Below are 15,153 nucleotides of genomic sequence, written 5' to 3'. Positions count from 1 at the left end.
TCTATAAAAAAGACCATCCGATCCGCTCAATTTTCAACAGTATGAACAGTACCTGTCACAACTTAGCAAAATTCTTTGAGAATGTATTGAGAAAATCGTTCCATTTCCACAAAAATTATTGTGAATCCAATAGCCAATACTTAGTAAATAAAACTGAAGACGTTCACTATGACAGAGATACGAAATTACTTCCTTTTGCCATAAAAATGTTTACACAAATGTGCCAGTACTTGCAACCTCAACACAGTAGAAAAAAATTTACGTTCATTCAAAAAAGACTTCTCTGATGGGCAAATCACCGATCTTACGAATTTAAGTCGTGTTGTAGTGAGATACAGTTATTTGGAGTTTAATGGAAAACAACAACTAGATGGTCTTGCAATGGGGAACCCCTTAGCAGGAATCCTTGTGTTCGTTAATTCCTTACAAGTAAAATTTTTCAAAAATTTCTCAGCATCAACTGTAGGCATTCCTTCATACGACAGATACGTCGATGACATCTTCATCATTTACTAACGACGATATTGATCGACTTTTTAATTTGTTCAACGAGTCTCATCAAAAAATTTCTTACACTTGTGAATGTGAAAGTGAGTCCCGCCAGTCAAACTTTCTAGATCTCATTCTTACGATAGCAGACGACACAATTGGCTTCAATATTCTCAGTAATGAAACCTGTTGTGATCAAATTTTACCATTCACTTCAGTACACCCGCATTCTTATAAAAGTACTTTTTTTCATTCAGCTATTCATAGAGCCGCCTCCACACCCCTTTTTAGTGGAAACCTCAATTCTGAAATCAATCTGATTAAAACTATTGCTGTCAGTAATGGCTATGACCCCTCTACGTCTCTTACGTCATGTTGTAACTTTATACACTGAGTCCTATTTGTTACCTGAAATGTTTAAAATTGTCTTCGCAATGCCTCATTTGTTCTTGCCTGTAATTCGATTACTTCTTGCTAGATGGCACGAATGTGTTTTCTTGTTCACCTCGTGGCTGCCTTTTTGGCCTATTAGTCGTTTAGTCTGACGGTAGCGGCTGTGTTCCTGCAGTTCTTGGCTCTAAGCGACCTCGTGGCTGCCGTTGTATTTCCATGGAATATTTTGTACAGTTGACAAACATGTTACATTTTTACAATTTAGTTTTTGTTCTTGTGACATTTTCTATTTGACGAGATCACTTTTGATCAAAAGTTTTTCACCCACGGTGTAATTGCATGTAAGTACACTCTGTCTGAACAATTTATGGAAGTAATGCTATAAAGTATATTGTATTTCAAGACATGTGATTATATATTCTAGGTAATTCCACATATTTTTTATTCTGATGAAAGCTGCCTGAGTGCAGTCGAAATCATGGTCAATTTCACAATTTTGTGCAACCGAGGTGGCTATACATACATCTTGTTATTTATAACGTGCGTTAGCTGAGTTTCAGCCAGTAAAAATGTTTAAAATTTCACACATTGATATTTTTTATTTACAGAGGTGTCGAATCTTCCCGGTCCACCACAATCACCACATCTCAGTACTATTCTGCTTATCCATCCACTTTGAAGAGAGGGGTGCATGACGGCTGTGCACTTCCATCGTCAGTACCTGATAGTGTCAGTATCTTGAAGTAGGAGTGGTATAAGATTCTCTTTAAACCCATGCAGGATCTGTATTTATTCATTACGAGGCGACAGGAAGCACTTTAGAATGCCATTAGGTTTCCTACACTGTGCTAGGTATTGTAATATGTTGTGTTTTTGGTGTTTCTATATCGTGTTCACCACCTGTATGTAGTATTGAGTATCAATTCAATCTGTGTTTGAGCGAGATATTTTCTGAAACGATTATTATTTTTGTTGCCTCGCTGGTTTAATAGCAGCAGTACAAGCGTTGGGGATTAAATTATTTCGCGAGTGCGGTTCACATCATGACTTACAATAATCCGCGAGTGAAACCATAGAGAAATTTCAAATCTTTTATAGAGAAGTGGGTTGCCACGCACCGAAGGTTTCACTGCTTGATTATTTTTTCATGAACTTCAAGAGACACTTTGATTCAGATATTCTAAATTGTTCTGTTGTTGCTGTTGTTGTTGAATAAGTTACTGAATTTAAAGGTAATGCCTAATGTCGCCTAGCTCATACGACAAAAATCTGCTCCAGCTGCATTTATTAATTTATATTGCTGTTACCAAGTCTGCAGATAATTTTAAAACAATTTGTCATTAAAGAATCTGTTTTGCAGCACCAGAACTGTTGCAAATAAACCCGATTGTGCGTTTATGTTCGGCTCCCAAGATAAGTTTATTAAAATAGGGTGGTAACTATCAGCAGCAGAATGATTGGGAAGGAATGGTCTGTACGATACAGCAGATATTTCCTTTACGTTATCTTGTTAGCGGCCCCAGACCACTTCGCCTCCCAAACCTAAAGGCGTACCCAGTCAGTCCTAAAAGTTTCTTGACTGGATTAGTAAACAAATAAGTTAAGAGGAAGGCTTTAATGCTTCAGGTCTTCTACGTAATCTCTCTCAACTTCAGAGCAACGCACAGAACGTTCATACAACCATGCGAGACTGTCAGAAGAGTCGTACTTTGTGATCTTGCTGAACTCTCACGACACACTGGCTTCATTGTTAGTTATGTCATCTAAGATTTAATGGTTCTTGGGACTTTCTGCGCATTGTGATAAGTTATAATTGACAACGCCAACTGTCGTCATCCGAAAACATTTTTTTCCGCAAACGAATTGTACGTGTTTCGAATTTCAATCAAATCGCAGCAGATGTCTATGGTCGTTGCGTTTGTTGAGGAGTCAAGGGGTCCGTAACAAACGCTATTCTCTCCCTCAGAACATTCTGGAGTAGATCTTGATTTAGAAATGTTGCTCTATTGCGATTTGTGACACTACGATGCTGAAACACTAGGGCTGCACTTCCACCGGTGATATCAATTTATTTATGCAAGTGCAAACTGTAATGCACCTCACCTTCCTCTGAAAGCAGGCTGGTTTTGTTCAGTATCGAGATACACCCTCACTATTTCCACTTTCTGGGCTGCAAGACCCTATTTTTCAACGTAATTTCCCTTCCAGAAAGGAATTTTCACCCTGCAGCGGAGTGTGCGCTGATATGAAACTTCTTGGCACATTAAAACTCTGTGCCAGACAGAGACTCGAAGTCTTCCAAACTTCGCAGAAGTTCTCCTGCATACCTTGCAAAACTAGCACTCCTGGAACAAAGGATATTGCGGAAACGTGGCTTAGCCACAGCCTGGGGGATGTTTCCAGAATGAAATTATCACTCTGATGCGGAGTGTGTGCAGATATGAAGGCAGAGGTACCGAGTTCGAGTCTCGGTCCGGCACACACTTTTAATCTGCCAGGAATTTCATAATTTCCTTTAACCGCCACCGCCTTATGCCACCTCACTGGGAGGTCCTGTACACCTTCATGGTAAAACACTGCCACATCAATAAGCTCCCCATCGTCCTTGGGCTGCTTGTCCCAGAGTGCACCCTTCATCGACCCAGATAGATGTAAGTCGGAAAGAGCGAGAACCAGGCTGTAGGGTGGAAGAGGAAGAAGAGTCCAATGAAGTTTTGTGAGCTCCTCTTGGGTGTCAAGACTTGTTAGGCCTTGCATTTTTGTGGCGACAAACACGCTGAAGACGTTTCAAGAGGGGAGGACATCAAACAGAATAGCCCCTTCAGAGTCCCAGAAGACGGTCACTAGGATTTCACCGACATTTCGGAGGACAGGGGATGTCACACCACTGCATTCACTGCCGTTTCGTATCCGGTTCGAAGTGATGAACCAACAGTTCGTTACCTGTGACGATTTTCGACTAACACTTGTCACGATAAGATTCGTAGCGCACAGGCAATTCCGCACATATGGTCCTTCGTTGCTCTTCGGTTAGGTGGCGATGAAGTCAGCGGGCATACATCTTTTAGTTCTCCAACTGATCGACAAGTCTGTCGCCACTATCAACAGACACGTCCAGACGAGCAGCGAGGAGTTTGAATGTGATTCCTAGATTACCTCGAATGAGAGTGACCGCGCGTTCCAACATTGAAGGGGATCGAACACTAATGCGCCACCTTATGGTAACGATTAGAGACGCCTCCCCTAACGACTCATTGCGCTTTTGTTCACTGCCTGGTCTCCGTGAACATTCCTCAAGGATCTGTGAATAACTGCGATGCTTTCGTTTTCCGTCGAAAGAAACTCAATGACACCTTGCTGCTTGGGACGCACCTCCGTTGCAGACTCAATTTTGAAGGATACGTATAGTGCCACCACATATCAGAACTTCATGAAACGATACGTGCTGGAGTGGGAATATTCTATTATGTCCGAAAACAAACTCCTCATTTTTTAAATCGAGATTGGCCAAGAGAAAAAAGTGTTGCATTACGTATTGAATGTCCCTCCTAGCTATCGTCGGAAAATGGAAAAACAAGTAGCATACGGATTTCAATCGGAACAGAAAACGAGTGATTTATGTGGAAACGACTAAAAAGTACATGTAATTCGTTCAAAGAAAACAAGCGATTACCTAAGTATTTTGTCTTTTTTGTCGCAGTGCGTCCTACAGTAGTCCAGCATGACAAGTGTCAACTGGTTACGTCTAGTGCTGGGCATCTCATACAGTGATCGTATGCGCTGAAGCAGTTTGCCTTAGATATTCATTCACGCACAAGTGCTTGTCATGCAGTTTGAACGTAATGGATAGAATCTGCTTTGTTTACCTGAGCCTGCTGGGTGTTTATAAGTGTCGTTAGATACTTTTTATCACCCTCTCCTCGCCCTATTTTCAGCTGTTTCTTAATATGCTAACTCTGTTATTTATATGTATTTGTGAAATCATATACGCTGCTCATTGCAGCTGTGCGCATGTAGACCGCGCAGGAGCTCTAGGTACCAAATGCAAGGTAATGCTAGTGCCTCTACACTTTAGCCAGTCAGAGCATGTCACTAGCTCTGAAGGTAACATGCTTACACTCCGTTGGATCAGCTTCTACATTTATATTTTCATGTCAGTTTTACACTAATCTTACAAGTGGCTTTTTATATTGTGGTTTATGCACCGTCAAATATGGGATACATTAATAACTTTTAACACAAAGCCCTACGGTAGACGGCTACTATTTTTGTATAATGTATTTCATATGGTGATTAAGTAGATTACATGTACTAGACAGAGTCAATGACATCCACACTGGCTATAGATAATGTGAGTGTACGTGAGAATGATTCAATAAAATTTTTATTTATAAACATTTCCTGTAATTTCGATAATTGAAGTGATACTATTTTTGTTCCACACACAATGCCCTGATCTTGTTAATAGCTACAGTATATTAAGACGGTTTTGAAACCTTCGAAGCCACGGTCAATGTTTAATAAACGTGTACTTTGCAACTACTTGATCGTTATTTCTACTCCACTGATTACGTATGACTTACGTCCGCATTCCATTTCTCTTGCACTGGCCACAGAGAGAGCCAGTACATGGGTTGTTGAGATTCCATATAAAACGTGCGCTAGGGCGGTCGCTGGCCCGGGCTCATTCCAGGAGTTGGCGGCGGTTCCATTCTGTATCAGAGCTCCGGGACACGTGGGACGTACACGTGCCACAGCGGCACACGGCAGGCCCACGTGGACTAGCCTCGCCGCCCCTTCCGCGCAGCACGAACCGTAGACGTGAAACACAGCACTGGTACACAGGTTTCCGCAAAGAGCGTGTCCGCGCGCATAAAGGGACTGCTTACCAAGTTCATTTCGCTGAAATCGAGTTTTTAATTAAATTTGCCGAAGATGCAAAGCAGAAGGGTAGTTTTTTTTTCTTTCAGTTACTGAATTTCCATATTTTTGGCTTCCCAGACAAAGCATATCGATGGAACAAAATTTATAGGTATTACACTGAACAGGCAGAAAGGGTGGTAGGTTGGGCGAGCGGAAATGAACGGATATAGCAACCGAGAGACAGTACAGAAGATACACTAAAGCACTTTTGTATACAGCTATGCATTGCTTTCATCAGTAAAGTAGTACTCCCTAAAGTAATTACTCTAACTTTCATATCTGAGGAGGATACCATGAATTTCGTTTTCCATCCTGCGATTCTTACAGTAAACGTAATAAAGCTCTGAAGCGTACCGATGTAAATCTTGTGTTTATCACAGTTGCCAAGTGAGTAAAGAGGCTAAATCGGCATTATGAGTGGTTTCAGTTTGCTGCATGTCGTACAAAAGAAATGAGAGATGGAAAAATCTTCTGATAACGTATTTCAACGTGCATGTGAATAGTGTAAGACGTGTATATTTCTATTGTCTATTGTCAAACCACAATTTATGAGAGGTGTTTATATTTTACTAATAGGATTAAGTAGGAATAATTAATATTTGTCATGTTGGAAATAATTGTGGTAGCAGGGAATGTCTGCACCAAAGTATTGTTGCCAAGAGAGACCGCACATTGATATAATTTTAAAAAGGGCGGGAGAGACCACGTATGGATATATTTTAAGAAAAGAGCGGGAAACACCGTGCATTGATACATTTTGTAGTGGTAGTAGGGATTGTTGCACCAGAAAGCATTGTTCGCAGGAGAGACCGCACTTTAGCGTTCGCAGGAAGTCAGTAGTAAGCGAGAAGTGAAGCGAGTTGGTAGCAGGTCTGAAGCGAGAGGTTGAGAGGAGCGGTGTGTCTGCCAGCCACCAGCTATGATTTACAAGAGATTATAAACGGATGTACAGAGACATCAGCGAACTATTATAATAAGAGGAACTAATATTACTGAATTAATTTTTTTGAGAAACTCAAGACTACTGAACGTATGTTTGCGCATTGCTAGTTGTAAGATTATTGTAAAAAGTAACTCCCATTTGAACGTTTGTAAAATCATTTCATTCATAATATAATTAACTTTCGCCAGCAATATTGCATTTCTAATTATAATCCATCCCAAAAAGCATCAACTTAAAACCTTGCAAAATTTTATTGTTGTCAAGAAAAAGTTTAACTATGAATTTCGTAACATCAGTCAAATTAATTAAAGAATAACGTCAGCTTTGCTATTAATGAATAACGTCAGCTTTGGTAATAAATACAGCCACGTATTATGACAGCCCACCAGAAGCTAATAGAGTATAGTAAGACAGAGTAAAAACACAGTTTGGTCATGGAATGAAGAGGCTGAAGCTGAATTCGAGAATTTTAAAGAAGCGTTACTAATGGCACCTTTGTTATCGCATCCTGACCCAACACAAAACTTTTACATTGCAACAGATAGTTCAACTACAGCACTAGGAGTACATATTTTTCAGGAAGTAGAGGAGGACGGTAAGACAATCGTTAGACATATTGCGTTTGCAAGCAGGATACTTTCTCCAGCAGAGCGCAATTACTCTGTAACAAAATTAGAGACGCTATGCGTAGTATAGGCATTTAAGAGATTCCGTCATTATCGATATGGAAGATACACCACAGTATATACCGATCACCGAGCAATACAGTTTTTATTATTAGCAAAACTTACGAATGATAGATTAAGCAGTTGGAAATTATATCTACATGAGTTCGCCTTTACAATTGTACACATTCCAGGCACGCAGAATATTGTTGCCGACGCACTGTCGAGATCTATTCAGCATAAACGACTAGAGAAAGAAAATACCTTCTGCCACAACAACCATAGTATTATGTAGAACAACCATAGTATTATGTATATCAAACAAGTAGCTTTCGAAAACTGTATATCATCAGCATTACAGGACATAGAGACAGGACAGCTGAAAGATGAAACAGTAAAAGAGATTGTAACGCTTTGGCGAGACACGAGCAACGCAAAAATCAGACATAATTACACTATACATCAAAATATTCTGTTTATTCGCTCGTACCCAGACGTCAACAATTTGCGTTTATGCATTCCAGAAGGGATCAGAAACAAAATGATACGGTATACGCACCTAAGCTATGCAAATTACGGAGCTAGGAAATGCTTTCTAATTCTTCGACAAAATTTTCACTTCAACAATTAGGAAAAACACATTAGCAAAGTTATACCATCCTGCAAGATATGTCAGAAAGCTAAATCATCTACAGTATCACATATTCCACCACTGTATCCCATCATAACGATTAAGTTAAGACACATGGCAGCAGTGGATCTTTTCGGTCAAATACCCAGAACAAGTAAAGGTTATAGTTATATTCTAGTAGCCGTACAACTGACATCCAAATTTGTAACATTTTCTCCACTAAGGAAAGCAACAGCTAGATCAGAATCAAGAGCATTTGTAAGAGATTTTCTATCAATAGTAGGACATGTGCAGAAGGTTTTTTCAGATAACGGACCACAGTTTGGGTCATATAAATGGAAACAAATCGTAGAGAGTAAGAACATAACACCAATTTACATATCAAGATATCACAGTTCTTCTAAACCGTCAGAAAGAATAATGAAAGATATCGGGAAACTTTGTAGAATTATTGCCACAGAAAGCATACAACATGGGACGAATACGTTTCACAGTTTCAGGAAGTAATAAATGCAATACCTAATGAGTCAACAATGCTCTCACCAACTGTAATACTGACGAATAAAGACCCACCGAACAAACTTACTGAAATGATTACTTTTCCAAAGAAGCCTAGACTTCATCATTGTGAGATAATAGACATGGCACTAGCGAACATTAAACGAGCTGCAGATCTTCGGAAGAGACAGCAGATGCAGGTAAGTAGATTACGCAAGTACGACATTGGCGATAAGTTACTAGTTCGTACCGATTTATCTGTCACATAAAAGGAAGAAACGATGCAAAAAATTTTAACTTCTGTACGCAGGACCGTACAGAATTCGAAATATTCCGCACGCTAATGTAGTACACATTGAGACACTCAGAACAAAAAGATCGAGAGGAAACCATCATACGTCAAACATAAAGAAATTCTTAATATAGAAAAACCTTCTTACAGGGATATATGTTGACAGAGTATAACAATGAGCTTTATGACACATTCCAGCAAGCCCGTATACAGTGAGCTACTAGTTGGTTATTTACGTGCACAACAGGTCACCTCGATTCGACCGTAGATAAATACACTGAACATTAATAGCAGTCTTAGAAGCGTTCTCGCAGGACATTTATTTCACATTATGTAAGGTAAGTGAAACAATTAACAGGACAACTTTAAATGTAAATGTATAACACGTACAAATAATTTTCATACAGCAGTAGCAATTAGATATATTTTTTAACCCGTGCATGCTGCATTGTTACCATAGTTCATCAAAATAAACGTAGTTTTAATTATAATATAAGTATTGAATATGGAGAAATGTGGATAAATGCTTTACAGGTCAGGCCGAGAGCTGACGCGATTTTCCAGATACAGAGAGATGTTAAAGTCATGCTGTGCGCTGACGATTATTAACCATGAATAATTTGTTGTAGGTAATACAGAGAGATATTGAAGTCATGCCATGCGCTGATTAACAATGTATATTTTATTATAGGCTATGCAGAGAGATGACACGAGGTACAAAGGAGAGAGGAGAATGAAGATGTTAGTATGTAAGGAATATAATTTAGTAATGGTTTATTTTGATAACAGGTGACACAGCGAAGCGCAACACTACGGATGGAGAAACCACATTACATTGCTTACTATAAGTACTTTGCTATTCGAAAATTTTTTTCTGCACTGACCATGATATCTTTTACATCAGATACATACATCGGAAAAATAGATCACACCAAATGTCAGCATACCGATTCGCACTCTATGTAAAATACAAATGTTTTCTCTTAAATAACAATGACGATGTGTGCTACACAACTCAAACGTAATATATAGTCGACTGACAGTATGACTCGTAACTGACGAAAACATTACCGAACATACTGAAGTCACAGAAAGTGACATATTTTGTCAGAATGTACTTTCATATTTCAAAAACTGTGAATTCACAACCTGTGAAGTAATATAACAGAGTCTTCATGTAATTATTTATATGAGCACCAGCTTATGATTTATTTAGAGTCACACAAAGTGAGATAGTTTGTATAAAGGTACTTGTTTATTTTAATTAAAGTGTTGATGCCTAAATGTACTAATAAATTCCACTTACAGAAATATTTGTTTATGTTATTGACTGTCAAGTAATGTACGAGGGCAGTTCAATAAGTAATGCAACACATTTTTTTCTGAAACAGGGGTTGTTTTATTCAGCATTGAAATACACCAGGTTATTCCCCAATCTTATAGCTACACAACACTATTTTTCAACGTAATCTCCATTCAATGCTACGGCCTTACGCCACCTTGAAATGTGGGCCTGTATGCCTGCACGTTACCATTGCACTGGTCGATGTCGGAGCCAACGTCGTACTGCATCAATAACTTCTTCATCATCTGCGTAGTGCCTCCCACGGATTGCGTCCTTCATTGGGCCAAACATATGGAAATCCGACGGTGCGAGATCGGGGCTGTGGGGTGCATGAGGAAGAACAGTCCACTGAAGTTTTGTGACCTCCTCTCGGGTGCGAAGGCTTGTGTGAGGTCTTGCGTTGTCATGAAGAAGGAGAAGTTCGTTCAGATTTTTGTGCCTACGAACACGCTGAAGTCGATTCTTCAATTTCTGAAGAGTAGCACAATACACTTCAGAGTTGATCGTTTGACCATGGGGAAGGACATCGAACAGAATAACCCCTTCAGCGTCCCAGAAGACTGTAACCATGACTTTACCGACTGAGGGTATGGCATTAAACTTTTTCTTGGTAGGGGCGTGGGTGTGGCGCCACTCCATTGATTGCCGTTTTGTTTCAGGTTCGAAGTGATGAACCCATGTTTCATCGCCTGTAACAATCTTTGACAAGAAATTGTCACCCTCAGCCACATGACGAGCAAGCAGTTCCGCACAGATGGTTCTCCTTTGCTCTTTATGGTGTTCGGTTAGACAACGAGGGACCCAGCGGGAACAAACCTTTGAATATCCCAACTGGTGAACAATTGTGACAGCACTACCAACAGAGATGTCAAGTTGAGCACTGAGTTGTTTGATGGTGATCCGTTGATCATCTCGAACGAGTGTGTTCGCACGCTCCGCCATTGCAGGAGTCACAGCTGTGCACGGCCGGCCCGCACGCGGGAGATCAGACAGTCTTGCTTGACCTTGCGGCGATGATGACACACGCTTTGCCCAACGACTCACCGTGCTTTTGTCCACTGCCAGATCACCGTAGACATTCTGCAAGCGCCTATGAATATCTGAGATGCCCTGGTTTTCAGCCAAAAGAAACTCGATCACTGCCCGTTGTTATTTTAATTAAAGTGTTGAAACATCCGTTACAGACGCCATTTTAACAGCTCCGTACAGCGCTGCCACCTGTCGGAAGTCAATGAAACTATACGAGACGAAGCTGGAATGTTTGAAAATATTCCACAAGAAATTTCCGGTTTTTTCAACCAAAATTGGCCGAGAAAAAAAATGTGTTGCATTACTTATTGAACTGCCCTCGTAATATGTATTGCAGGCTGAATTCACTACAGATAAAAAATGTGTTTTCTATGTAATTGTTTAAGACTATAAACTTTTTCTACAGTCACACAAGGTGCCATATTTTGTCCTTTTAAACGTAAAATAAATAATTTTTATGAGCACAGAGGAAAAAGATGATGTAACATTTGGTAATAACGGTATCAACGATATCCGTGAACCTTTTGACAAAATGATTATACCTACCTATTCCTGTGCATCCCCATGGTTGTGGAGCGCAAACAAAGTCAATAGTAAACCACGTTACTTCAATCTACAATGTTTTCTATGAGGTGTCGCCATACCAAGATGCACACCACAGTCATGATGTACGTCAATAGGTGCTTGCATACCAAGATGCACACCATCACTACTAATGGACAATTGGAGTTGGAACTTGACCTGATGTAGCTGCGGCAGCTCAGGAAATTCAACGGTTAACTTAGTGTTTGGTTACACTAAAACTATGGATCAAAGAGACGACGGAATCACATGGTGAAACCTGGTGTAGGGCTATGTGAGGGAAAGAAACGGACTTTTGAGTGCATTCACAGACAGTTGCCAGTGCTTTGACCATGCTATCCAATTCTTTTTTTTCCCTTCCTTGAGTATGGTACTAATAGATCCCAATTTATAATGAAACATAAACTATGTTCTAATTAGAAATATAAATGACTTTTACTACCTGATGTACACTTCCAACTTACTGACTCATATTATTTGTATATTTTAAAGAATACACTTTTAAATATTTTCTCTTTGTTATACTTAGGAAAACAAATTCTTATGACAGTATATGTATGTGCTTTGTTGAAAGAAATATTCTATCATTAACTTACTTATTACTACACATATTTCTATAATCAAATTTTCTCCTTACGTCAAGTCCAAATGACTTAACGACGTAGGAAAATTTTAAGAAAACCCAGTGGAGGGTTATGTAAGACGTGTATATTTCTATTGTCTATTGTCAAACCACAATTTATGAAAGATGTTTATATTTTATTATTAGGAGTAAGTAGAAATAATTAATATTTGTCATGTTGGAAATAATTGTGGTAGCGGGGAATGTCTGCACCAAAGTATTGTTGCCAAGAGAGACTGCACATTGATATAATTTTAAAAAGGGCGGGAGAGACTGCGTATGGATACATTTTAAGAAAAGAGCGGGAAACACCGTGCATTGATACATTTTGTAGTGGTAGTAGCGATTGTTGCACCAGAAAGCATTGTTCGCAGGAGAGACCGAACTTTAGCGTTCGCAGGAAGTCAGTAGTAAGCGAGAAGTGAAGCGTGTTGGTAGCAGGTCTGAAGCGAGAGGTTGAGAGGAGCGGTGTGTCTCCCAGCCACCAGCTATGATTTACAAGAGATTATAAACGGATGTACAGAGACATCAGCTAACTGTTATCATAAGAGGAACTAATATTATTGAACTAATTTTTTGAGAAACTCAAGACTACTGAGGGTATGTTTGCGCATTGCTAGTTGTAAGATTATTGTAAAAATTAAGTCCCATTTGAACGTTTGTAAAATCATTTCATTCCTAATATAATTAACTTTCGCCAACAATATTGCATTTCTAATTATAATCCATCCCAAAAAGCATCAACATAAAACTTCGCAAAATTTTATTGTTGTCAAGAAAAAGTTTAACTATGAATTACCTAACTTCAGTCAAATTAGTTAAAGAATAACGTCAGCTTTGCTATTAAAGAATAACTTCAGCTTTTGTAATAAATACAGCCACTTATTATGACAGCCCACCAGCAGCTAATAGAGTATAGTAAGACAGAGTAAGTATATTCATATCGCAGTTCGATGTAGCAGTCAGATGGCGATCCAGTAACAGTAAAAAAAGGTAAGGAATAGTTTAGGGTTATTTGCAGATAGCGACTGAGGGCCACGACGACGACACATTATATTTTTCGTCGAAATTATCAGAAAATCACTTTTAATAAGCAGCAATTAAATTTGTATGCGAAGATTGAGAAAGAGAAGAAATTTCAAAGGGAAGATTTGATTTGTTATTATTAAGCAAGAGATAGAAATCCTAAGGGAAGGTTACATAGGTTATTGTAAAAGGGAAGGTTATCATCAACAAAAGAGGTATAGATGAGACTTGAAGGTTTCAATAGTGGCAAACGTGTTGGCGTTATGTTACTTTACCAGTGATTACAGCTGTTGTCACCGTTTCTATAAAGCAGACGAAACCCTATGTAGGTACCGTTACTTGTAACATTGCTGCGAAATGGAATCGAATATTTATGCTTCGTAACGTCACATAGCTGAAATATTAGCAGCAAAATAAAATCTTCTACAGCCATAAATGGAAAATGACAATATTTTTACTGTGTCCAACATATGGCACGGGACACAGTCTACGTAAAAGAACACCGAGCGACCCAGGCAAAACACAGTAAAATTAGGTTCCGGAGAGGGGAGTCGATGTTACGCATACACCTTACGTCACAGAAACGTATCCCTTGTCGATATCCGTCCGTTAAACGTCAATACGAACAGGCGCACGGTTCTACTCAGCGAGTACTTCTGAAAGGCAGTCGTTTGATAATTCTCACATTGTATTAGAGCAGTGTCTCGGCAAGAGTCTCAGGTCTCATTCACAGTTACTATCCAGAAGAGAGGAACTGTGCATTATACACAGCGCAAAAGTAATACAAGTTTTGCAATAATTAATTGAAGTGTAAAGAGGTCATCCAGTTATACGACACTCGCCCCCTTCCCCCCTGCGTTTGTGGGTGGCGGAGGCCACTTTGAAATCTTCAATGGGAATCCTCGTGTTTTATTACATATAACGATTCTAAGGCAAAATCTACATACGTTTTGCCTGAAACATTTTTTTCGTTTCTCCATAGATGACGCTGTAATCGGAGGAATAGACATTGGTACACAATCGTGATTTACTACATGCTTCTCAATGTCTCTTGAATATCCAATAGCATGTGGGAACCCACCTCAGTGGCCAGTATTCCATAGTTCTAGTAGGAAACCCCATACGCAACGTTGTAATCCTCTGACACATTGAACGGGGGACTGCACGACGCATCACTGTCGAAGTCACTCGAGGCGAACGCTACTCTACTCTTCCAGTAACAGTAAGTGTTCAATCGTAGTGCCGCCAACATCAATACACTTAGTCGTCCGCTTTTCAAATGACCGCACACAGGACAGAAGTATTTCTGTTGGAACGTCAACACAGGTGTTTCTGTTACAGTCGACCATGTCCTCACAGCCTGTTAACACTTGCTGGTATATCTTATGCTTTAAATATCTCCACAGAAGGAAATCCAGCAACGTAAAACCCGGTGACCTGGTAGACCAATTAAGAAGGACACCTCTGCCGATGCACCGACCATTGTAAACACAGTCTACCTTCCACACTTCAGTGGCATATTGCGCTGGGGAACTGTCATGCTAAAATCATTAAGTTGTCGAACGTCCACGGCAAAATCCTGCAGTAGCACCGGTAGTTCCTGTTCCAAAACCGATCGATGTCGGCGTCCAATCAACGTGCCATCTATGAAATACGGACTAATGAGTTTGTTTCCTACTATGCCACACTATACGTTAACCAACTATGGACGTTGG

The sequence above is a fragment of the Schistocerca americana genome, chromosome 3 (assembly GCF_021461395.2).
Source record: "Schistocerca americana isolate TAMUIC-IGC-003095 chromosome 3, iqSchAmer2.1, whole genome shotgun sequence".
NCBI lineage: Eukaryota > Metazoa > Arthropoda > Insecta > Orthoptera > Acrididae > Schistocerca > Schistocerca americana.
The sequence above is the reverse complement of the archived record's forward strand: the minus strand, read 5'-3'. Positions refer to the sequence as shown.